This window comes from Anser cygnoides, chromosome 9 (assembly GCF_040182565.1).
Source record: "Anser cygnoides isolate HZ-2024a breed goose chromosome 9, Taihu_goose_T2T_genome, whole genome shotgun sequence".
NCBI lineage: Eukaryota > Metazoa > Chordata > Aves > Anseriformes > Anatidae > Anser > Anser cygnoides.
This window is the reverse complement of record NC_089881.1, coordinates 23,333,931-23,357,977: the sequence shown is the minus strand read 5'-3', so window position 1 is coordinate 23,357,977 and position 24,047 is coordinate 23,333,931. Positions and strand designations below refer to the sequence as shown.

At 35.4% G+C, this 24,047-nt stretch overlaps 1 long non-coding RNA gene across 3 annotated transcripts in view; it reads right to left on the bottom strand.

The window, feature by feature from the left end:
• Window positions 1-24,047, bottom strand: part of LOC136791467 (uncharacterized) — a 43,039-nt gene that overhangs the window by 4,996 nt on the left and 13,996 nt on the right. For 2 of the 3 annotated variants that reach the window (XR_010833628.1, XR_010833626.1), the window contains exons 3-4: window positions 17,692-17,808; window positions 1,622-1,717 (exon numbers count right to left, since the gene is read on the bottom strand). This is a non-coding gene — a long non-coding RNA (uncharacterized lncRNA). Of the gene's footprint in view, window positions 1-1,617; window positions 1,718-17,691; window positions 17,809-24,047 lie in introns of all 3 variants that reach the window. The other variant, XR_010833627.1, reaches the window with a different exon arrangement.

The window sequence follows — 24,047 nt, the reverse complement described above, 5'->3', positions numbered from 1 at the left end:
TTACTTGACTTTGCAGTGATTTTCAAGGCAGCTAAGTTTAATGTCTCTTAAGTGCCTTTTTGCTTGCTGATTTGATAGTTCACATAGATTTAGTCATCCTTGCTATACCTCCACTGGTAACTTTGCCCTTGTTAGTTAGATTTGAGATTTTCTTGAATGTACAACTGGGGCTTTTGCTACTATTGAACTTCTGAATCCTGCTTCTGTCTCAGACTAGTCAAAATAATAGATTTCAGTTCCAAATTGATGACTCATTTGTCAGGCAAGCCAACTAAAGCAAATCATATAGCTGTTATGTCTTCCAATTCTATAGTGGATTTGGAACTTCTCAAACCTCTTTCTCCTTCCTCATTAGTTGCTGTTGTTGAAATAAATTGGCTGTGATCATTATTAAGATTTACCATCGGCTCTAGGCAATTGCATATTTTTTTTTCATGAATCAGTAGTAAAACCAAGATCTTTCAATACCAAACTTCAGTTCTCTTGAATACTTTTCATACCTTTAGCCCTTTCCAGTTAAATTACTCTAATATCCCGTCTTCTAATTCAAAATGAATAATTGTTGACCTCCAGCTGGTGCAAAATTTTACTAATATCACAATGAAACAAATAAACCCACATTCTTTCAGGAGGAATCATGCAATTAATATTATATCAGGGAGGAACAAGAAGAATACTTCATACAGATTTTCTGGCAAGTACTCTTACCTAAACATATGCTAAGCAAAAAACAAATGCAATTATAAACAAATCTTTCTTTCAGCATAGAAAGCAGATGAAACATATAGGCAGGCCAGATCAAACTTTCAAAAGTGAGTAGTATATCTATCACTTAACTCTTCAGAAAATATTTTCCTACTTGAAAATTCAGCCCAGATTTTCACCACATAAGTCCACTTTCACACTAAAATAATGCTACTGAAGACAGTAGCATTGTATCGGTACAAAGCTCAAGCAGTAAACTGTAGCCAATATTGGGCTCTCGTGTTTCACAGAAAGGTGGAAAAACTCTGCCAGTGATGCAGGTCACAATCTTGTCAGTATTACAACTGCTTAAGCAGGAGGCTTCAACCAGTCAGAACTACAATTACATGCATGACTGGCTGCTGGAAGAGGCAGCTGTCTTTGGATACGTAAGCAAGAATAAAGCAGGCACTGCAGATGTTATCCAATCCTAACCTCCACACATGGGGCCACATCACTGCTGAAGAAAGCAGCAGCAACTTTGTCGAAGTCATTTCAAAGACTTTTTTTTTTTAAAGGGTGTTACCCACACTGTGTAAATCTATATTTAAAAAATTACACATGTAGAGTGTGAGAACGAAGTTAACTAAAGACCTGAAATCTACAACTGTATGGAATTAAAGATGACATTCATTTACAAACACTTGAAGAAAACTTCTGAAACTTAATAGTTTGAAAGGGCTTAGTACAAGAGACAGGGCAGGTGAAAAACCAACACCCACTTGTTCCTTCATATGTGTTTAGCATCTGTCGATATGTGAACTTGAAATAGGTGTCATTTTCATTTCTGGAATAATTTTAAAATTCAGAACACTCTATGAAAAGTTGAGATTTTAAAAGTATTTAAACTCTAAATAATCCCCACACACTCACATACAGAGGGAGCAGTAGGTGATGTCTCCCAAATAAGCTTCCTCATACACAGAATAATTCAGCAGCTCCCGGTGTCCAACTTCTCTTCTTGGAAGAGTTGCTGCAACACATGGGAAGCAAAAGGAAATCAGAATTTGATAAGGCCACAACTTGCTGTATGTCTTCTTTGGAACTTGCAAATATAGCTCAGATTTTCTTTTGACTTTCAAGAAGCTATCTGAAAAATCTTTTCTCTAAAACCATCAGTTATTAAAAGGTCAAGAAAATGTAGCAGTCCTAGAGGGAAAGATCAATTAGGAATGCGTGCTGGTTAGGTGATTAAGTTTTAAAAGCTGTTCATGGTAAAATAATATCTTTGAGATAATGTATGCTATAGCACCCACCAAACTGTTTTAATTCTGTAGTGGCTCCATGAACTTTTCAAAAGGTTCTTGAAGGAAAAAAGAGTTAAACCCTTTGAAATGAAATAAATTAAAAATCTAATGAAGAAATTAAAATGTAAGAAACCCAGTTTCTTTTACCAGGCTCTCATCAATATTTTCATTCTAGACATTATATTAATACAAGGATAATGCTCTTTGGAATGCCCCAACTTTAATTTCTTCTCACATGCTTTCAGGAGTCCCTACTATCAGGGCACATGGATCGGTCCTTACTAAGGCCTCAGTTTACCAAGATGATTACACATATGCCAAAACTGATTAATCCGTTCACTTAATAGATGCTCATATTTTTGAGGAATTGAGAATTTATGTTTTAAGTTAAAACAAAACAACAAAACACACAAAACAATGACAAAAACAACATCAAACAAAGAGACCTCTCTGGGCCTTTATTTCCCTTCTTGGATAAAGCTGTATTCATGGGCTGGATTTCAACCCTGCTGACATCAGAATTCCCAGCAGTAGCAACAGGCTTTGTATCTAGACCTTAATCCTTCTAATTACAAGCCCTAGGTAGGAAAAAGAACAGGAGATTATAGAAACAGGACAGTAAGTAATTTCATTCTCTTACCAGTAAAAGCCTATTCTTTCCCTCTAGTTGCTGCATTACGCTGTAATATTTTCTTGTTTCTCTCTAAAATCTCTTTGTGCTTTAACAACTGAGAATATAGATGGAGGAAATCAAGGCAAAAGTAGAGTTTCTGCTGATATTTGATGGAGTAAACAATCTATTCTAAACTCCTCTTAACAGACAGCTCCTCTGAGATGTACTTGGCAGATGCTTCTCAATCCAGATAAAATATATCCCATTATCTTCTATTCATGTGGTAGTCACTCAGCTCCTCAAAGATTCATATCACTTCTCTTTTGGAAATATCTTACTCTATAGGGAAACGGCTTTTCTCAAAGAAGCAGGTACAGAAGAAGAACTCTAACAAAAGGATTAGAGAATTGACTCAAGGGGAATTAATACCTTCAAGACCTGAGTGAAGAGTGTGTCAGCTTCTCTGAATCAAAAACTGAGGATCTTATGCAAAGATTTATTAAAGTTCCACCTTATGTTTTATGATTCTACTTCTTATTCTGATATGACAAAAAATGTTATAATATCAGGGAGACTAGGATACCTGAGTAAACTATATGGATAAACTATGTTTAGTGGGCGATGGCTGAATAGAAATATTTTTTAAAAAGAAGAAAGTATGTTGCAATTTGAGCTTAAATTGCAACGAATTTGAGCTTAAATTGCAACTGGGATCAATAAAAAATAATTGAAAGTGTAGGCAAAACTTGTTTCTAGTGGCATATCTGGCGAAGAAGTTGATCTGTTCACCATCACTGTTTCCAGAAGGGTATTTTCTATTCATTTTTATTTTATTTTAAAAAGTCCTAACATCGGTGATAGAAATTACAACTGAAGTACCAGTGGCAAAAATGGCAGATTATTGACAGTTCTCAAGACTGAGATCTATCTAATCCATATGATCTTTTTTCTAAGTTTCTAAATCAACTCTGACCCCAGGAAATATGAGAGCAATTTGCTAGTTATACTGCTTTCAGAGGAATTTTATGTTCAAGGTTAAGCAAATTACTTATTGAGAACTGGGATACTTTCCAGAACCATTTGCTATAGTACTTAAAATTAGGCATCTGCATTAAGTTACGTTATGTATCTCTATGTATCTCTACGTAAGTTATGTATCTCTTGCAAATGTCCAAATGCAGTCCTAGTTGATGCAAAATGGATTATAGATGCCTATCTTAGATATCTAATACTGAAAGCTTGTCCTTGGGGAACTCAGACAAGCATAAAGTCATATTAATAGCTTTCTATCATCTTTTAGAGATGAAAACTCGACAAGCATTCCCAGGAAAAGAGGACCTGAAGCATTCAAGAAACACTTTAAAACCAAGATTAGGAATGACAGGTTATTCTCACAATTATCTGTCAGCTCTCTAGGGGATATTCTGTCTTCTGCTTTTCAAATCCATAAAAGATAAAGAATTGTAAATGGAAAACCAATAACCAGCTTTCCTTCCTTGGGCTGTGTAAATTAAAAGTAACTCCAGTTTACTAACCTGTTCTAAAAATGATAATGGGATTTTTCAATTTAACTGTATAATTAAAATTAAGGCATTGCTCATTATAACTGATATCTAATGCACACATATATATCCAAAGCTTTGGTTAGTCTTGTGATGCTACATATGCCAGAAGTTTAACTCAAACTAGAACTCTTGTTACATTATTGAGTCCCAAAATATTAAACTGTATCTACCACAATTTATTTAGTCTTTTAACCTCTGTGTCAAAACAGGTGCTTGTCTCTTGAAGTTCATCAAGCTGTGCAAATTATAAAGTTTTTCACATTTTAATATTAAAGCATTCATTTTAGAAAATGGAACACCTGTTATTTTATGTGTGCAAAACTTCAGGAAAAATTACCTTTCAGGAGTGGACACCACTTTTGATTGGGACTGTCAGAATTGCCCGTATAGCCCTCTTGCTATAATGGATGCAATATTCATACCCTAATTTCCATAAAAATAGATTTTACAGAGTAACTGTTCTGGGATTTGTTAGATTTTCCTGCAAAGCATTATAATTATCTCATACATCAACCATAACTAGTGCTTATTATAAATGCCAGTTGCAATCATTTCCTGATTTTGTTGATGTTCAAAGAATACTGGAGTTTTACTTCAGTACTTCAGTTTACTCAGGGAAAAAAAAAAAAAAAAAAGCAGCTCATTGCATACTGTGTGTTTATTATATTGTATTCAAATTAATTATAAACTTCAAACTTTTCATCATTTGTTTCACTGTCACAAAAGTATTATATATATTTAATATGTTAACACAAAAGAAAGATTAGGGTATTTTTTTACTCCTCATTGTTGATACTTCAGAAATGTTCATGTAATGCAATGTTGAAATCAATCAATTAAAGAAAAAAAAAATCTGTTTTTTTCCCACAAATATTTAGATTGAGATGAAAAAATGTACATTAATTATTTGAAGGAAGCATTTGGACTAGATGTCCTCTGGGTACTTTCAATTCTGAATTATCCTATGACTGGTTTAATGTTTAATCTTTGCAGAACTATACATAAACTCAGCTATAAGAGCATAGCAGAGTAAATAAGCTTGTAGTCAAGAAAAAAAGAAAGAAAGAAAGAGAGAGAGAGAGAGAGAAAGAAGAAGGAAGGAAGAAAAGAAAGATGCAGTTGTACAGCTCAAAATTGTGACAAACAGCTACATATTTAAAACTAATAAACAGGAAGAAAAAGCTAGTCTCGGTATAAAAAGATTAAGTTTTTCTTGCTAGAGAATTTATATAAGATACCCTGACATTTCAAAATTTTTTCTGTTTCCAAGAGCATTAAAAGTCCAATAATTTTGGAATACAGGGTTTTTAATGGAGGAACCTTTTCTCCATTCTTTATGTTCTCAGATGTCTCATTAAATCTTCTATAGAGACTATATTTTACTTCGTGTCCCATTTAGATAAAATAAAACATTTCCAGTATATAAACAGTTTACACTGTGTATATGATTATGTTACAGATACTTTTGGCATTTGGCTAGAGAGAGCAGCTATGTTAGTGGCTTAAAATAAATATATGCCCTTATTTTCCAAATATACATGTGTAAATACGTATTTGTTCTGCATACCCAGTTTCTAATGAAGACGTTATCTTGTAGTTTGCATGGACTCAAGTGTGTCAGTTGCAGTTGGCTTTCCATTTAGAACATCGGCTTCCCTTTACCCACTGCACCTTCCACTCGTACAGATCTAGTGCCAGTACCTTTTGATATCGAGTGAGACACTTAGGTTCCTATAAAGGATTTCTGTCAGTGAATTCCTCTCTCAAAAACTGGATTGTTTCTCTTGGGCTAGGAGCTTCCTTCACATGTCACAAATATTCAGAAATCCTCTAATAACTGGAATCCCTTTTTTGAGTTATATACTCCAGTTTTCACTTTTTGGGTGAGGTTGTTGAGTCCAGAATGACTTCATTATATTTTAGAGAGCTTTTCATATCAGTAATCTGGAAATTATACTTTGACTGTTTTGATATATGGTTCTGTCGTGCACACTTAGCTTAGTTATGTGTGCTTGCAAGGGTCTCCTTGCCTGTAGTCCTACTAGCCCGATAAAATGATGGATATTCCTGCAGAGCCTTACTGCGTATTCTTTGATCTTAGCTATTTTTCTACCTTGCTAGATTCTGTCCATGAAATGAAAGCACACTTTCTTGGCCCGTGATCACCTCCTAGTCAAATAGTTGCTCATAAGTGGAGTTACTGATCAGACTCTGAATGTGTGAACACCAGTTCAGGATTGAAAGTTTAGGCTTGTCAGTTATTTGTTCCACTAAACATAATATTTACAGAAGGATACTAGCTCACCAAATGAGCTAAGTTTAACTTAACCTTATAGATTTAAAGCTGATCTTTATTTTTGTTTATTTTCATTTCAGTAAAGACATACATTTGCAAATATTCCAAAAATTTACTAGAAAAACAAATAAACAAACAAACAAAAACAAACAAAAACAAAACCCTTTAGGGCATCTGGACCAAAACATAAAAATTTAAAACATCATCTTGTGTAGCTTAACCTTAAGACTGCTGCTCTGAGTTTTTAGCCTCTTACTGAGATCTTTATATAGAAAGCCAAATGCTGCCCCAACTGCAGATAGCTATTGAGCAGGTAGAAAGGGACATAAGCAAAAAACTCTTCACTGTGACAGTGATTAAGCATTGGAGTAGGTTGCCCAAAGAGTTGGGAGAATTTTGTTCTCTGGAGGTGTTCAAAATTCAGCTGAAAAGAAAACCCTGAATTTCTTCCTCTAGCACTGAAATTCACCCCACCTGGAACAGCAGATTAAACTCCAAAACCCCCAGAGGTCCCTTCTAGCCTATTTTTAAAATTACTAATTTGATTGCATGTTCTGTTTGAAATACCTCTGATTTACAGATTAGTAGATAATTCAAAAAAAACTTAAATTTAGTCAAATCATTGTTGATATTTATCTCACAAGACCCTGGCTGAAACAACATCTTTGGGTGAATGGGAGTTCATTAGTTACACTTCCTTAGGTTCCCTTCCTGAGATACTCACAAATTGAATATCCTTGTTACTATTATATTATGAGACTACCAAAATATGTTGTTTTCCAGAAATGTGCAGGAGGAAATAGTGATGGCTATCTCAGTTAGAAAGAAACATTGTCAAATATTGAGATTCACAATATTAGCACTTCCACAAGTATAGAGCAGAAGCAAAGAAAAGTGAAGAGAGAATTGGCCGCGATCATAACCTAGTTTGTGCTTCAACAAAGCAATTTATAAATACTACATTTCTATGAGGAAAGAATAGAGAGTTTTAGAACATCTCAGAGGTAATTAGCCAGACAGTTTTTGGCACTTGATTGATTGCTTTTTTTTTTTTGAAAAACATTAAAACCCCCAGAGCTGCAACAAAGTTAAAAGCTTAGGTCTAGACATGAGGTCATCATTCTTCATTATCACCTTATGTGAAGAAATAAAAAAGTGATGCGCTTGTGATTGAAACCAAGGCACTTATTGATATAGCTCTCCACTGTAAACCTCCCTTTTCCTCTATCTGCTATGTAACAAATTATGCTATTTACCAGATGGCTATTACAGATGTTTTATAACAGATTCCTTACTCTAGTCTGAAGTCCAGCAAATTGAGCAAATGCAGAATGTGAGTTTAATACATACTTGTTTGCAGAAACAGAGCTGATATATTATTATAAATTGTATGCTTCCTCAGTGTCCAAATAGTCATGGGTTATGAGAGTGCTAGATGCTTACTTGACATACAGTTATTTATGTCACCCAGTGCTGTGATCTCACTGTATCTCACATAAAAAAAAAATAAAAAAAAAATCTGCAATGAAACCTCCCAAGGCTACCAAACCCTTGGAGAAAGTGTTAGCAATGATTCATTAGACAGTGACATAACCTCCAAGTTAGTACTGCACCTATGGACCTGATGGATGTTAGCTGTTTCTGCAGTATTAGAAGTTCCCATCAGGTTTCAGATAGATGAAAAATATCACCTCTTAGTCATTACAAAATACGTATATATATAAAAATACAGATCTTGCAGGACTGCATAAAAGACTGTTCTCGCTGGTAATTTGCAAATACTCTTGTACTAATGACCACTTGGTGAATAAAACAAACTGTGTTCTATATGAATTCAAACCACAAATTCACCTTGGCTTCAATTTTCACAGCTATTTTTGCAAGCCAAAACTTATCTAAGAAAATCGTGAACGGAAAATAAAGCATAAATAGGTACTTGTGTAAATAGGTGCTTTGATCATTCAGTCTATCTTAAAATGTTCAGAATAATGAATGTTACTCACTATTAGTAGGGGTGGGAGAAATGTACTTTTACCAGATGAAGGTCTCAGTTGATCTTTCAGCACTGAATTTCCTTGGAAAACTGTTGATACAGGGTCATAACGTTGTATTTCCTGTAACCTACACAACGAGGAACCTGATTTCAAATTCTTGTTTGGAATCTCATACATCCAAGGAAGCCATAAAGACCTGATTTCAAAATCATTTAAACTTACTGATTTCTGCAGGTTTTGTATCATTTCAAGAGTGTGGATTTCACTGAGAACAGAGCATTAAATACCTGTGAACTCAGACTCATAGAATTCTAAATACCTGTGAACTTGGGGCCATGCATTTCACTGTACCATTGATAGTATATGGAAAAGGTACTGCTTACTTCACCATGCACAGTGACAATAAATACATAAAAGATGATAGAGCATTTAGATATTATTGAGTTAAAAATGAAAAAGATATTCATAACAATGGTTAGTGGAGATGATGTGTCTTAAAAACAGCAAAAATTGATCATGGAGTAGAAAAAAAAGTTTATAGTCCCTACCTCAGGCATTTGCATGATCTTCTTTAGTGTGAACAGTAGTAAGTGCTTAAAAACTTATTTCATTTATTTGTCTTTACTGCAAACGAGAGATAAGAAATAAGGGTAAATATCCAGCACAAAACACTAACTTCCAGAATGCCAAACTACTCGTCGGAACAGGAGCAATGAATTGTGTTTGGATCTCTTGGATCCCACCATCACGTGAGAATCTTTTTTCCTCCTGTTTCTTCAAGTCACTTCTAGGACACTTCAGCAGTTAAATATTAAAAGCTTTACTAATTTAAATAATTGTTGAGATGTTTACAGTTATTTTTATTTGTTCCTATGTGAAGACTATCAATTAGTGATCTTTCATATAAGGTTCAGAAAAATATTTGTATCCAGGGAGTTAAAAAAAATCAAATAATAATAAAAAAAAAATCGCTGAAACTGTCCTTTGTTCTAGTACAAATTAAGTGTTACTTTGCTAACCGTTCTGTAAAGCAATGTGTTTCTGTGATGTTTACAGAACAAATGAGTGTCAACAGATGAATATTCGTTAATATCAGTGGCAGAAGTGTTTGTATTTGCTAATGCATTGCAGCTAATAAACGCACTCTTTGCTATATAAAAGAAAAAAAAGAGTCTGCCCTCAGTGATGAGGATATTGCTAAAAGTAACAACAACAACAAAATCCTTTGACTTGCAAACTTTTCATAACAGAATTTTGTGATTGAAACGTATCTTGCAGATAGAATTTCTTTCTTGACTAAACCTGTTTATTCATTTTGGGTAGAGATGTCTGCCCTTTGCTTTGAAAATTGTGGAAAAAAATGTGTTAGATTGTGACGGCTAATTACAGATTATTTGAAACCTGCCATTTTCATGAAGGCTTCAAAGCGAACATTTCTTTTCCAGCTGCATCTTAAGATACAGTACAGAAGATGAAGCACTCTTTATGAGGAGTTTTAATCCATCTGTAGGTTATTCACTGAAGTTTCACAGTGTCTTATCAATGCCACTCTCCTTTTGGTTTGGCTGGGTGTGAGGTAACGGAGGCAGCAAGGGAAGTGATCTTTTTCATAAAGATGATACTATTTTCTGTTTACAAAATGCTTTCTAATGAGCTGCATTGTTCTAAGCCTTATTATTCCAAAATTATTTAATCAACTTCTCTGGGATAGTGTTTACCCTTGGTGAATGATTCACAAAAAAAGGTGCAAAAAATTTCAGTTGCAAAAGTTACCAGACTAATGTCTAGTCAAATCAGTCATTCAGCATCAGTTTCCTTCTTTATTTGAGTATATAATGCTGACTGGCACAAAATACATTTTGAAGTTTATATTTAGGAGTATTGCAATGCAACCTGCATTTCTGAATATCTTGTATAACTCAAAAAGATCAGCCCTGTGAATTAACAGGAGGTTTGTGGAGATATGAGGTTATTGCTATGCTATCATAACAGCTGTTTGCTGTACAGCATATAAGTGAGGTACTTGAGGAGTCAGTCTCTTCTCTGTAAAGCGCAGATATCCCAGTGGCAGGACTTAGGGAGTGAGATTCGATAAGAATTTGTCAGAAATGTGTTAGGAAAGCTGATCCTGCCTTGAACCCAGAGGGCAAACCTCACTAACTTCTAGCGCTTTCTCCAAGCCCTACATTTTCTAACCAAAATTAGTAATGGGATTCAAATCTAACCTTTGGTTAGATTTAAGTAAAGGTTATTCTTTTCCAGATTTATTGATTTATGCAAAAAGTTCATTAAAAATAAAATTATATATTATATATATATACAAAGAACTATATAATAATATCTGGCTTTGATAATAGTACATGAAAACCTGCAAGAAAAACACCTTGAACTCCAAAACTGCATCCACTATTTAAAGAATAAATGAAAGATCTGGCCTTGACTTTATGGCTGTTCTTCCAAGAAAAAAGAAGCATTCCTACAAGGACTGATGTAGTTGTTTCTGCCCACTCTTTTTATTATGATTTTGGAAAATTGTAATATTTCAAAATATCAGACGTGGCTTGATATGACATTTTACAATTTGAGATTGACATTAAAATAATAGAACCATGAAAGGTTTGAAGAAGATGCTACTTTCCAATTGTTTTGTTTTAGATAATGTCAGTGCCAAATATGCACTTTTACTGTGGCTTTCCTGTATAGTCTCAAAAGTTATGTATATGGCAGTGAGTGAGAGACAGAGATCAGTTAATGATAAAAAATCTTGATGTATCTCTGACCAGCACAAAATTCATCTTTCACACTTTTAAACCTATCCAGCTTCTAATTCAAATCCTGCTATTGAAAAAAAAATCTTGCAACACAGCACTAGGTCTCTGCAATACGGTACAGAGATACAATTTCAATTATTTTTCACTGCTCTGAGAAATATATAGTGGTGGATTTGTACATGATTAGACTATTAAATTAAAAAAAAAAAAGGCAACATTTTATTCCTGTAGAATTCCTTAGTTCTCAAGAGTGTTGTTTGTCAGTTTTTTCTTCACTGAATCCTCAAAAACCAACCAACCAAAAAAAGAAAAACAACAATTGAGACACAATAAATCTTACTACAGGTTCTTATTAAACGTGTATCTGTTACAAGTTTTCTTTTTGCAAGCTTCTTGGAATACTCTTGTGTGGAAAAACAGGACTGCAGATGCTTACTTTCTACTCATTTGCTTAAATAAGCATGGCACAATTCATATGAAAGATACACAGCTTGATTGATGGAAAAGAGAAGTAGCCAGCACTTATTAAAAGAAGGGGGGGGGGGGGGGGGAGCTGTATCTAGAAGTAAAGGAGAGAAAAATTCATAATTGCAATTTCTCTGAAAAATTCAAATGACTGTTCCATTTTTAAATGTACTCAGTTATCTCACTACACCTACCAAAAGAAAATTAATATGAGTTACCCCAATAGCTTGGGACTAGTGGACTTTAATTTCACAGTGAAGCTCAAGAGATACCAATTCATATAAATCACAGAATAGTTTAGCAGAGAAGCTATTTCCAGGTCTTGCCAAGATACGTCTCTTTCAAACTTTTGAAAACAGTATTTTACTGATCACATAAAAGTGACTAGAGAACCTGACCAAAAGCCCACCAGTTCTTTTGGTTGACTAATCATTAATACACAGTGCTATTTACTTTGATGAAAGCAATACATTTAATGCTTTAGACAGAAGGCCTATGTTTCTTCATATTTCATTTTATCACCTATTTTGTGCAAGTGGTAATAGCTATATTCAAATTGCATGAGACTTGTTTCTTGATAATGTACACTAAGAATAATTTCATCCATTCCCTAGATTTTCCTTTGAACAGCCATCATAATATGTGCTTGCATTTTCCATAATATCACCTTTTTATTTGTGTGGCTAACTTTCTTTCAAATGGCTAGCAGTATTTAGCTCTTCTCATAGAATAAATAACACTCCCATGTTAATGTTAGCCTGCCTGTCAAGTCATAGAAGAAAAATAGTTATATGGGAGTCAAGTTGATTATATGTATTGTAATTCCAAGTTAAAGAGTTGTGGGAACAATACCTTATGTTGAATCTCGTGCTCTGTTACAGCCTGCTTTCAACAAATCTTCAAAAAGCCCATCTAAAAACTGGCCCAATGGGTGCTCTGCCCAGGTAGCTTTTGTCTCTAAATTTTAACACAAATTGGACATGGCATGTCCAATGCCTCACACATATTTTAGTGTCTGCCTGGGGCTGCGTATTATTTGATACAGAAAAAGGCTTGTAAAAAGGATAGGACTCTGCTTTGTGCTCAAGGTCTATTCAGAGGCATATGTATATTTTAAATAGATTTGCATTTCCTAATAGGCACCTCAGAACTGAAAAAATAGGCAAGGAACATCAGCTATTCAAATTTTTGAAGAGGAAAGAGAAAAGGTTAAAGGAAAATGCTAATCCTACAGTCATTTTACAGTTTTGTAATACATCTTTCCCTCTTAAAAGGAACCTTCAACTTCCATATCTCTAATTCAGCCACAGTGTTACTCTTACAAATTTATCCAAGAGCTGTGCATTAATGGCAAGACAGAAGGGAGCTTCAGAAAACAGAAGCCGTTTTTCCAGACAACACTCAGGCTGTATCTCCGTGCTGCTGGAGCAGTTCTGTACCCTCTGGCTCCCAGTTTTGGGCAGGACTGCAGGATTCAGTAGTGCAAAGGAGCAGAAAAATGAGGGTTACACTTTTTTTCATCTGAGGAAAGAGATAATCCAACAGTGTACTAAAGCCCTTTCTGGTCTACAATTTGGCTTACATCCAAATTCCACTTATCACCAAGATTAGCTGATTGTTCTCACTGGGTGTAATTATGCAAGTCTTCCCCTCCCTCCCGCCCCTTTCCTTCATTATGCAATTTTATTTTTGAAGAGTTTTCTTACAGGTGACACCTGCTGTGATAGAACCTGAGACGATGATACATCTTTACAGCTCTGCCTAGTCTGTTGCTACAGTATATGTAAGCAGTTGTTCAAACTGTCCTCTGAAAGGTTTTGGAGTGTCTGCAGAAATTTGGATATGCCAAAGCACAAGACAGCTCTTTCAAGGTCACGAACAGCGAGAGGCTTTAAAAGGCCCTCATCATCTCTCAGCAATGTTGATACATGAGAGTTTAATTTGATGAGAATGGCACCTCATTATATTATAATGTGATGACTCCTTCAGCACTAATGCCATGTTAGAAGGTGGTATGAATATTTGGAAAGCTAACTGGAAGGGGTCTTCAGAAAGATACATTCTTATAGACTGTGATAGTGAAAGGCAATCAATTAGAGTTATAATGCAATTTATTATAAAACATTTTCAAGACATAGACATTTACCCAGTACTATTAAGACAGATGTAAAATAGCTGCAGGAGGCCTTTGCAGTCTCATAGGGATTATATTGAATGCTTCTAAAGTCTATAATACAGTGTAAGGATGGTGCTGCTAAACTATTTTTTTTCTTTGCTTAATCATGTCATAAACATTATGAGGTAAAATTGTGAATGAGCTTGGATATTGTATTCAAATTCAAGTTCATTAGCTCTGGAAAAAGTATAGAAGGCAAAGATCTAACAAAGGAGGAAAAAAGATTAATTTTTCTGGCAAAGTGGTAAAACTCAGATTTGCCAGGAAAAAAAAAATATATATATATGTATATCTATAAATTGTATTTAATTTATAGTTCAACAAAGATAAAAAAAAAATCATCCCAACATCCAAAAATATTACTGACATTTGAGGAAAAATAAGAAAAATTTTTGAAGAAAGAAGATACTTATTTGTATAATTTCCAGTAAAAAAAAAGACATGAAAAAATATATTTTCCAGTAAAAAAAAAAAAGATTATTACCTTTTCTCCGGTAGTAATACTCTCTATGGAGCTCGCAACAATCTAGTAAGTATGTGTGTTTATAAAGCCTTTAAGTACAGGAGCCATTCAATTTAATGACTATAAGTTCTCTGCTCCCAATAGATGGTTGAAAAAACATTCAAGACGGTTTCAGTGTGCACCTTCTGCTTTTTAAAGATGCATCATTTAATGAGATATCCTGGTTGCTTTGTGTGTACTAGCTACTGAAAAAAAAAAATCAAAAGAAAAAAAAATTCCTGGCATTGATCAAGCAATCAATTGATCAAGTTTCTCTTACAGAGGTGATCTAGTTCAGACATACTTCCATTTTCCTAGTACTCTGTAACATCTCTGCCCATTCACAAATACAGAGCCACTTTCAAAATTGAACAATAAGTCACTGACTCCTTTCTTACTTTCCTTCATTGTCAGAGTATTTCACATTATGGCAGTTCTTTCCAATCAGTCGGAATGTTTTCTCACCAAAAAAAAAAAAAAAAGACTCAAGTAAGTGAATAACATGAATAAAAACCAGTCCAGATATTAGAAACTGCTCATTCTCTGTATGTTAAATAACCTATTCCTAACAGGCAAAATTTGAGATGAAAAGGTCTTAAAATGTGACTTGAAATATGATATAAAGTTGTTGATCAGAAACATCTGAGAAAATTAATGTAAAGCCTCATTTAATGTAACAGTATTATTACCTAAAGGAGCTATTATTCCTAATTGTTTTATGATTTAACTATTGTACACTGCCTGCTCTTGATTCTGCTAGCACAGAATTTGAGGTAAGATTATGACTGATTGAATTTTAAATGTCAACCAATTTTATGAAGCAAACGTCTCCTGAATAAGAACAAATGTTAGTCAGAAATTTCTTCCAATAGGGACTACTTAGGGCTCTGTATTATTTATTTTTATTTAAAATTGGGTGTCTAAGAGGAAATGTATGAGAAAAAAAGCTATTAGGAAGACATTAAATGAAGAATAAAGATGAAGGCAGTGGGTGTGACGTTCCATCAACATCAGACCCCTGCTCCTGACTTAACATGTTCACTCTAAAGAATCAGCATACAAAGGAAAACAGTAAGAAGCTGATCTAATGCCTACCAAAACCAATGGAAATTCTGGAGAAAGAGATCATGAAAAAACAGTGGAAAGACCAGTGAAAAACGATATAATGCAGAGGTATTGCGTGCTTGCAGCCCAGAAGGCCACATGCGTCTTGGGCATCAAAAGAAGTGTGACCAGCAGGTCGAGGGAGGTGATTGTCCCCCTCCACCCTGCCCTCGTGAGGCCCCACTTGGAGTACTGCATTGAGGTTTGGGACCCCCAGCACAAGAAAAATGTGGTTCTGGTAGAGCGAGTCCAGAGGAGAGCTACAAAGATTATCAGAGGGCTGGAGCACCTCTCCTATGAAGAAAAGCTGAGAGAGTTGGGGATGTTCAGCCTGGAAAAGAGAAGATTCCAGGGAGACCTTATTACAGCCTTTCAGTACTTAAAGGGGTCTTATAAAAAGGATGGAGGGCATCCTTTACTCGGGTAGATAATGATAGGACAAGGGGGAATGGTCTTAAACTGAAAGAGGATAGATTTAGATTTAGAAACAGTGAAACTAAGCTTTGGTCAGAAGAAAAGCAAAGATTCTTCCCTCTCCCATATGCACATAGTCACAAAGGCCCATAATCTCTTGCACTAATTTATTATATTACTGTTCTTTGGAATGAATGATGAAGAATTAACTGCTCTGGTAAAAAGTTTTGTCTCACTTATGCCCAAAACAAAATCATCTAGAATTAATATTCATTAAACAAACCCTAAAAAACAAGTATGAGAAAAGAATGATATTACAATGTAATGCCAGTGAAAATCTATAAAAATTTAGACATCCCCAATCAAAGTCTTGTAGCCTGTAAGAAATACTTCACAGTGTAGTGTTATACACATATTACAAATGTATTTATTTATTTCATGGTAATAAAAGTATGATTCAGATAAAAAACAAATATGAGAGATGATTTTAGGCAGTATCTACAAGAGAATTTTAAAAATATTTTGCCTCAAGGACTAAGACCTAAGAAAGAGGGGGAAAAAATAAAGGAAAAAAAAAGGGTGTTTTCAACCTCTTCCTCTTCAAAGGAGTGTAAAAAATGAATGTCGTTTGAAAATATTGAATTTATAACCCATAGCAGTATAATCTATCATAGAACAGAATGTTATTGCATTTTCCAGTATAATTATTAACCTGAATTCAGAAATATATTGAGATATCTGAACAAAGTGGAGTCACTAACTGTTCCTATCAGTGCAATGTCTTTAAAAATTACAACTCTTAATCAGAAAATGGTTGTGGCTTGTCTACAATGTCACTTCTAATGAGACTGAAAGATTTAGAGCCTTTCACCTTTTACTGATACAAATATATTTATTTATTTTAATCTCTTGCTCTTTTTTTTTGGAATATTGGTAAGAGGAGAGGCATAGACATAAAATCAAACAAAGGAGGTCAGTCTCAAAGAATATGGAGAAATAACATGGAAAATGTAACCAGAGTTTGCCATTTCTAAATGTGTAGTTAAGAGCAAGAAAGTTTTTTAACACATTTTTTACTGAAATAAATAGCAAGTAATCCTACTCCCCCAGGAGCTGGGCTCAATGATCCATGTGGGTCCCTTCTAACACAGAATATTCTGTGATTCTATGATTTTTAAAGAATGCTTATTTCAAGCCAGAGACTGTATGTTATTTTTTAAACCTTCACGACCTTTAAAACCCTCATGACTCTGCAGCAATTAACACTTTGTTGACATCCATTAACTATTTATGAAATCTTTTAAAAGTATTTGTGATGAAAATGTTAATTACACTAGAAAATAGTCTGAAGTGTCAGGAAATAGTGCAGATTCTAGTGTACAGATCTGTCTAACTGGTTGAACCATCCTTGATAAACATCAGAGAACTATAGAAAATCCTAAAATTATCCTTCCATTTCTCTAACTTGAAAGCTTCCATGTGTATTAACACAGCATGATATAATTCACACTGAAAATGAAATACTTTGTTTTAAATTCCTGATTAACACAAACCTGTTTTGATAGCTTCACTGGATATGGCAGAGTACCCTTCAAATTCTGTGAATTTGGGGGGAAGAGAGAAAATTGGGTGCAATGAATGCACAAAATATCACTTACTTGCACAAATATTCATCTCCATCTTGATTCTTTTGGTCACATACTTCTTCATCAGCAAGGAGGACAGTTGTTCCATAGCCTCTCAAATTTAAGAGTCAATTACTGCCACAACACAGCAATGCAAAAGGTCTTTATCATATACCTGTCCAGATGCTAAATGAATCTTCCCTCTCAAAAGTCTCCCTGGCATCGCAGCATCCTTTTAAGTCTCTTTGGGCCATCATAGATCACTGGTAAACCACAGTGACTTCCAAGGACCCTGTTAACAGAGAAAGTATACAGGTACCTCTTACTTGGACACCTCCAGTTTATCAGCATCATTAATTCCTTGTGGTTCTCCCCCAATGAACACAATACTCTAGTTATAATCACAGAAAGGCTATGGGAATGTGAATTATTGCTTTTCTCTCCTCATGAGGAATGCACTCCAAAATAGCTGTGGCATTTTCCCCTAATAGCCTCACATTTCACTTATATTTAATTTGTTACCTGCTGTCTCTTGGATTCTTTTCTGCATTGCTGCTCTCTGTCCTGCTCTCCTGTATTTTATTTCTGCTTGTTATTCTTCTTTTCTGCCCCTTGAGAGAAATGCCTTGCATTTATCCACTTTCAACCACAAATTCCTGGACTTAATCCAATGTTCTGAACTCTCCAGATCTTTCTAAACACCCTCCCTTTTCCTACCCTGTGCCAGCAATATGCCTCATACGTCAGCTTCTCCAGTACAAAATCTGTGGGTTTTGTTGTTGTTGTTGTATTGTTGGTGGTTGTTTTTTTTGTTTGTTTGTTTTTGGTGGTGGTAGTGGTGGTGGTTTTTTTTGTTGTTGTTGGTTGGTTGGTTTGTTTGTTTGTTTTTAATAAGTTCAGCTGCTCAACCATTAATTTAACTGATCAGAAAGGAGGACAGAGTAGACAATGAATGCATGTCCAGTGGCAGGCATCTTACTGAAAATCAGATAAACTTCCTATTGATTTTGCTTTTTTTCTGGAAGTCTTTGCTCTCTTGTTATCAAGGGCAGCAGCAAACAGGACCAGAGGTAGTGACTCCTCAACAGGATTTCTGAGGGCAGCAGGGCCACAAGAAACAAAAAGCTTTTCCCAACTACTTGCGTTATCCAGCAGCCTTATTCAGGGAGAGCAAAACTCAAAAAAAAAAAAAAAATAGGTTTGGATGGAAATTCATGATCCTATGTTCCTTCTTATAGTGCTTAAAAATAATACATTATTCCCTTACTGCCCAGCTTATGTAACTTTTTAGGAACTGCTGGCACAGAGCTGCTTACACTGAAAACACAACAGGTGAGAGAAGACAGAAATTAACATGTTCAGATTCTCAATTATTCATTGTTCTCAATGATAATGATGTCAATGAGAGCCTTTCCATATAGTTATTAACTGCCAGCCTCACTTTCAAATGTGACATACTCAGACAAACCATAAACTAGGAGCAGAGTCCTTGATGATATCGGTAACGTTTATAAACAATATGAAAATAAAATAGAAAGCATAACATTTTAAATTTGTTTTACTAGCACCACTGGAACATTTCAATAACAGTTATAATAGAAATTAACAGTCTTTACTGTGCACAAAAGTTTCCTTCTTCATCACCTCACTCAATAGTTTCTAATGACTTTACATATAATTATACATATTCATATGTAAATATCAATGTGTATTATATTCACTTATGCGTGCTATATTTACTTTTGAAGTAAGTGGAATTGTCTTTCTTGGAATAATTATATTTTCTACTTTATAGAATCAGAAAATAAGATTGTGGACAAATTCATGTCTTATGGAAGAGTCATCTTTCTGAAAAAGTCTGCTTAAGTTTTTTTGTTTGTTTCAGAACTGTTTTTCTCCCCACTTATTTCCCATTTCTGAAGCAAATTTCAGGGTTGTTTATTTTTTGTGTTTGTGGTTTTTTTTTTCATTCTGAATTTTTATTGTGTTTATCCAGATATTTTAACTATCCCTGGAAGTGGATCTTAGATATAAAATCCTGCATCAATTTCCATGAATAGAGGGTCTTCCTGGCAACACTGGGAGTTTTCGTTAATACAGTACAAAGAAATTGAAAAATCCCATACTAATGAAAGCATTTTCTATTCATACTGAAAAACCTTGCAAGTATACACCTCCTGAGGACACGTGCATAGGAACAAAAGAATGACCATACAGGAGAGGAAGTCTCCTTCTTTGGAATCTGAGTGAATCATTCAACTTTTCTGTCAGCCTACAATAAGCATCAATAGAGTGTTAACTCCCTATTTTATAGAGTCTATAAAATGCTTTGACATACCAGTATATACTTATCTATAATCTACAATTCCCAATAGTTAAGCAACTCCCTGTAAAGAATAAAATCACAGAACAGGCATTTGCCCCCTTATGTAGTGAAAACTCTGCCATTTGTAGAAACTTGTGATGGTGATGCTCTTCAGTCAAGGATCTGGACAGATGCAAACAAACACTTAAAAACAATTATTATTACTATGATGCTGAGTGGAGCTCCTCAAAGAACAGAGAGACTTTTGTTAAAAAATAAAACCCATAAACACTCAAAGCCTACATTTTGGTACAAAGTTAAACAGCAGGTATGTATATTTTGCCCTAAATTTTCCACTGGAGACAGAAGTGAAGACTACCTTAATGAAGAGGAGAAAGTTACCCCCCATCTGAGGCTGCATGGGTTTGTATTTGTTCCTCTGCCTGGATCGTTTGTTTCTAAAGACTCCTCTTAGAAAGGAAAAAAAGATAAGAAAAATGTCTCCTCAGATTGATTAATAATACTGTTAAGCTCATCTGGCGACATTTTCTTCTTTGTAAAAGACAGCTGCCCTTTGCAAAGAAATATTCCCTTCTTTTTTTCTTTTCTTTTTTTTTTTCTTTTTTTCTTTTTGCAAGCTACTGTCTATGGGAAGAGAGTACTTTGTCTTAATGGCATGATTGTCTGGCATGGAAAGACCTGGAGAGAACTAAAGATGGAGATGAGGCAGAGAAAGAAGTTTTACTACTTTTGAAGGGCCTGAGAAAGGCTCCCTGCCATAACAGCAGTTGATTATAAAAGGATTGCTAAAGAAGTTCTCTTACTGCTGCACAACTTTGTAAAAACATCAGTCCTAGGACATACATGGTAGCACGGTGATTACTTCTCAGTTTTAGGGCTCTGAGCTGCTTATCCTGTTTGTATGAATAACCCCTCCACCTTCAACCAAGTCTGCAACCAAACTGCTCCTTCCCTGAGTGAAATTAATAATTCACAATAGAAAAGTGTAGGATGACCAGCAGGACTGTTTCAAACAGATTTTGGTCAGGCAGAAGCCTCAGAAATAGAATATGAGAAATTTGCTACTTGGAATAGTTAAAACCCAGGCAGAGAGCTTTGAACAAGTTGATTCGAGATCCAAAAAAAGTATGTTTTACGGAGTAAAAGGTGAAAGAGATTGTGTTAATACTTCTGTGTGGGCCATTAAAATGCACCAGCACACACAGCGCCGTGTAGGCTGCTGGCACACTGCTGCAGGACCACCTTCGATTGCTGCTGGCAATGAACTTTGGGGGTGCTTTTCAGTGTGAACTCATTAAAACCGTTGGAGCTGGCACTCATTTGAAGCTAATTTCTAAGAGGTACATTGATGCACGTGTGGCCTGTGACTTATCTGAATCTGTCAGGTTCTTAACTATCACTGACACTGCTGAAGCTTCCTTTCAGGGAGTGATAGATTTAGCAGGCAGCTCAAGAAAAAGAGAACAGCTCCTGTTTCCTCCCCTCATTCACCCTTGCACATCATACTGTTTGTGCTGCAATAAATGAAGAGGAGATTAAAATACCTCTTATTAATCTCACACCTTTCACAATTGATTTAATGTTTTACAAGATAGGGTAGTGATAGCTGATAACATGCTGGGTAACACGGAAGCTGACTTTTCCATTGCATTTAACACAATATTCTTTCAATAACAATGAACAACAGGCTAAAGAATAGTGTAAGCTATCAATATTTTCCTTATTATAGTTTAACATTTACTGCCACTGTTCAGGACATACTATGTGCTGTTCAGAGTGATCTCCCCAGCAAGTATAGCTGGCACACAGGCTCAGGGACTGCAGTACTCTCCCACTTTCTTCCAAAACAGCCCCATTTTGCCAGTTGTGTGGCAGAGGAGCTACCACGGAGTTGCCTTTCACACTAGAAGCATACTGCAGTCACGGCTGTGCAGCCCAGAGAAGCAGTGAGTAGCAGCTACCTGCCATCGGTGCAGCCAGCAGAAAAGTGGCCCTTCCAGGACAGCAGCTCAGAGGAGCTGCTCATGGGCTTCTGGATAGAAGTTGTAATGGGTGGAGCACAAGGGGTGCAAAGGAGTTACCCAACTAAAAGGCAATGTTGAGCTATCCGCTTCTTTAGAGCAGTGGCGCCTATGGAGAGATGCACTATGACAGAACCCAGAACCAGTAAACGGTAAAACTGTGGCTAGGAAAGGAAAACATTAATGATGTGCTCTTGAGGGCTGATCTCAAGATGAAGCAAAAATATTACCTTTTCAGGTAGCAAGAGAAACAGTTAAAAAACTACAATTGCAAGTAGAAGGGAAATAATAGAACAGAGACTACACAAACATAAACCATCCTTTTCTTGTATGTTCAGCAACTTCTTCCTCCTTTTCAATGCCTCGACAAGATCTACACCTCTGCTTTAGAGCTGAGAGCCTGAAATTGCCATCTAAACTGTTTCCAGCCAAACCTGCAAATGCTGTAGGACATGACAGGAAATGATGCATTAACTTTATCTAACGCATTGGTATTTATGGTCTGGTCTTTTGGAGTAGACATTATTTCAGCGTCTTTTTAAAAAGCAAGAGCTGTAGGAGTTGGTAATCTTGCTACTGAACAATATGAAGTGGCTAACACTGCAGGCATTCCAGAAGAATCAGCATTTTTGCCTTCTTTAGTGAAGAATTGAAAAACAAACAAGAAAAAAAAAAAAGAGAAACTTTACAACTGACAGCTGTCCCAGCTCTGCAGACTTCTTACAGTACAGTACCTATACCAAGCCATGAATACTCAGAATGCATTATGGGTTTATTTTTGGCCTCTTTTTACATAAAAGAGTACTGTAAGTTAAGAGTTCTGGTATTGAGCTGCACTCCTGTTTGTACTGCACCTGTAGGTCCCACCTAAGATCTATCATGTTAGGCATTGTGATACCTAAATATGGGATATGGCTTAGACTATCCTTGTTTACCTGATGTCTAAACCACCCTCACAAAGCATTGTAGGAGATTGCGAACTCAGATTTCCATGATCCAGCTCTCGTATACCAGTCACGGACTAAACTGTTTTTCTGAGCCTAAAGTATGATCTTCCTCTAACGTAAGCCATTAGCTTGAATGTAATGTTTCAACAAGATTAGTCTCTTTACCTTACTCTCTGATGCTTTTTCTTTTTTTTTTTTTTTTTTATTTTAGAACATGTCAGAGAAAAGTGATGTACAATTACTGTTTGGTGAGGTGAGTATGCAGTGTTTCTTCAAAGAAATAATCAAAAGCACTCCTTCTTTCTCTACTACTGATTATGGCCAGATTTCAAGAAAGTAATGAAGCCTATCATAAGCAGTAATTTGTGCAAAGAGGACTGAAAGTTAAAAAACACAGTTTAGGACCTTTCTGAAAGTCCATTTCAGTTAGATTTTTCGGCTATAAGGACAAGGAAGCAGTAGTCTCTACATGCCCAAGCACTCTGTTGTATTGCCATTTCTTTTTCACAAAGACCGTGATCTGTACCTGTGATTTCACCTCTCCTACGGATGTCAGCAGGCATCTGTAGAGTACATTCAGTATACACAAAAAAAAATATGGTTGGAATATCATTCTGTCCATCATTGCTGAACATTTTGTATTTTTATATTTAAATCCCTGAATGAGGATGGAGATTTGATAGTAAATAATTTCAACTGAAATTAAAAGAAGAGTTTTAGACCTCATGCTTCTATCCTAATATCGGAGTAGTCTACGATACAGTAACATACTTTGCCTTCAAAATTATACCACAGAATCATAGGCTGGTTTGGGTTATGCTCTGTAATCTCACAAATGCAGCCAAGTATACCATGACCAGGACTGGCACCTTTCCAATCATGTCTGTTTCTCTAAAGATCTTAAGCTGTTTTGAAAGATATGTGTCAGTGTGCTACTAAACAGTTTTAGCATTTACTCAGGAACCATTATAACAACTGGGAACAAGAAGGAGAGGGAAGAAGACTTGCTCACAGACTTATCAACACAGAGCGATTTGTCATTGTGTTTTTCATTGCAGCATACTGACATTACACCACAAATCACAAACTTAATAGAATGGATGTGTCAATATTCTGGATTTAAAGTTTAGCACAAGGGAAATTAATATTATTATCTACATTGAATTAGTAGCTCCATATAGCGATTTAATGTGATGGAAAAAATTCAGTCAACAGAATGAATAAGCACAAGGAAAAA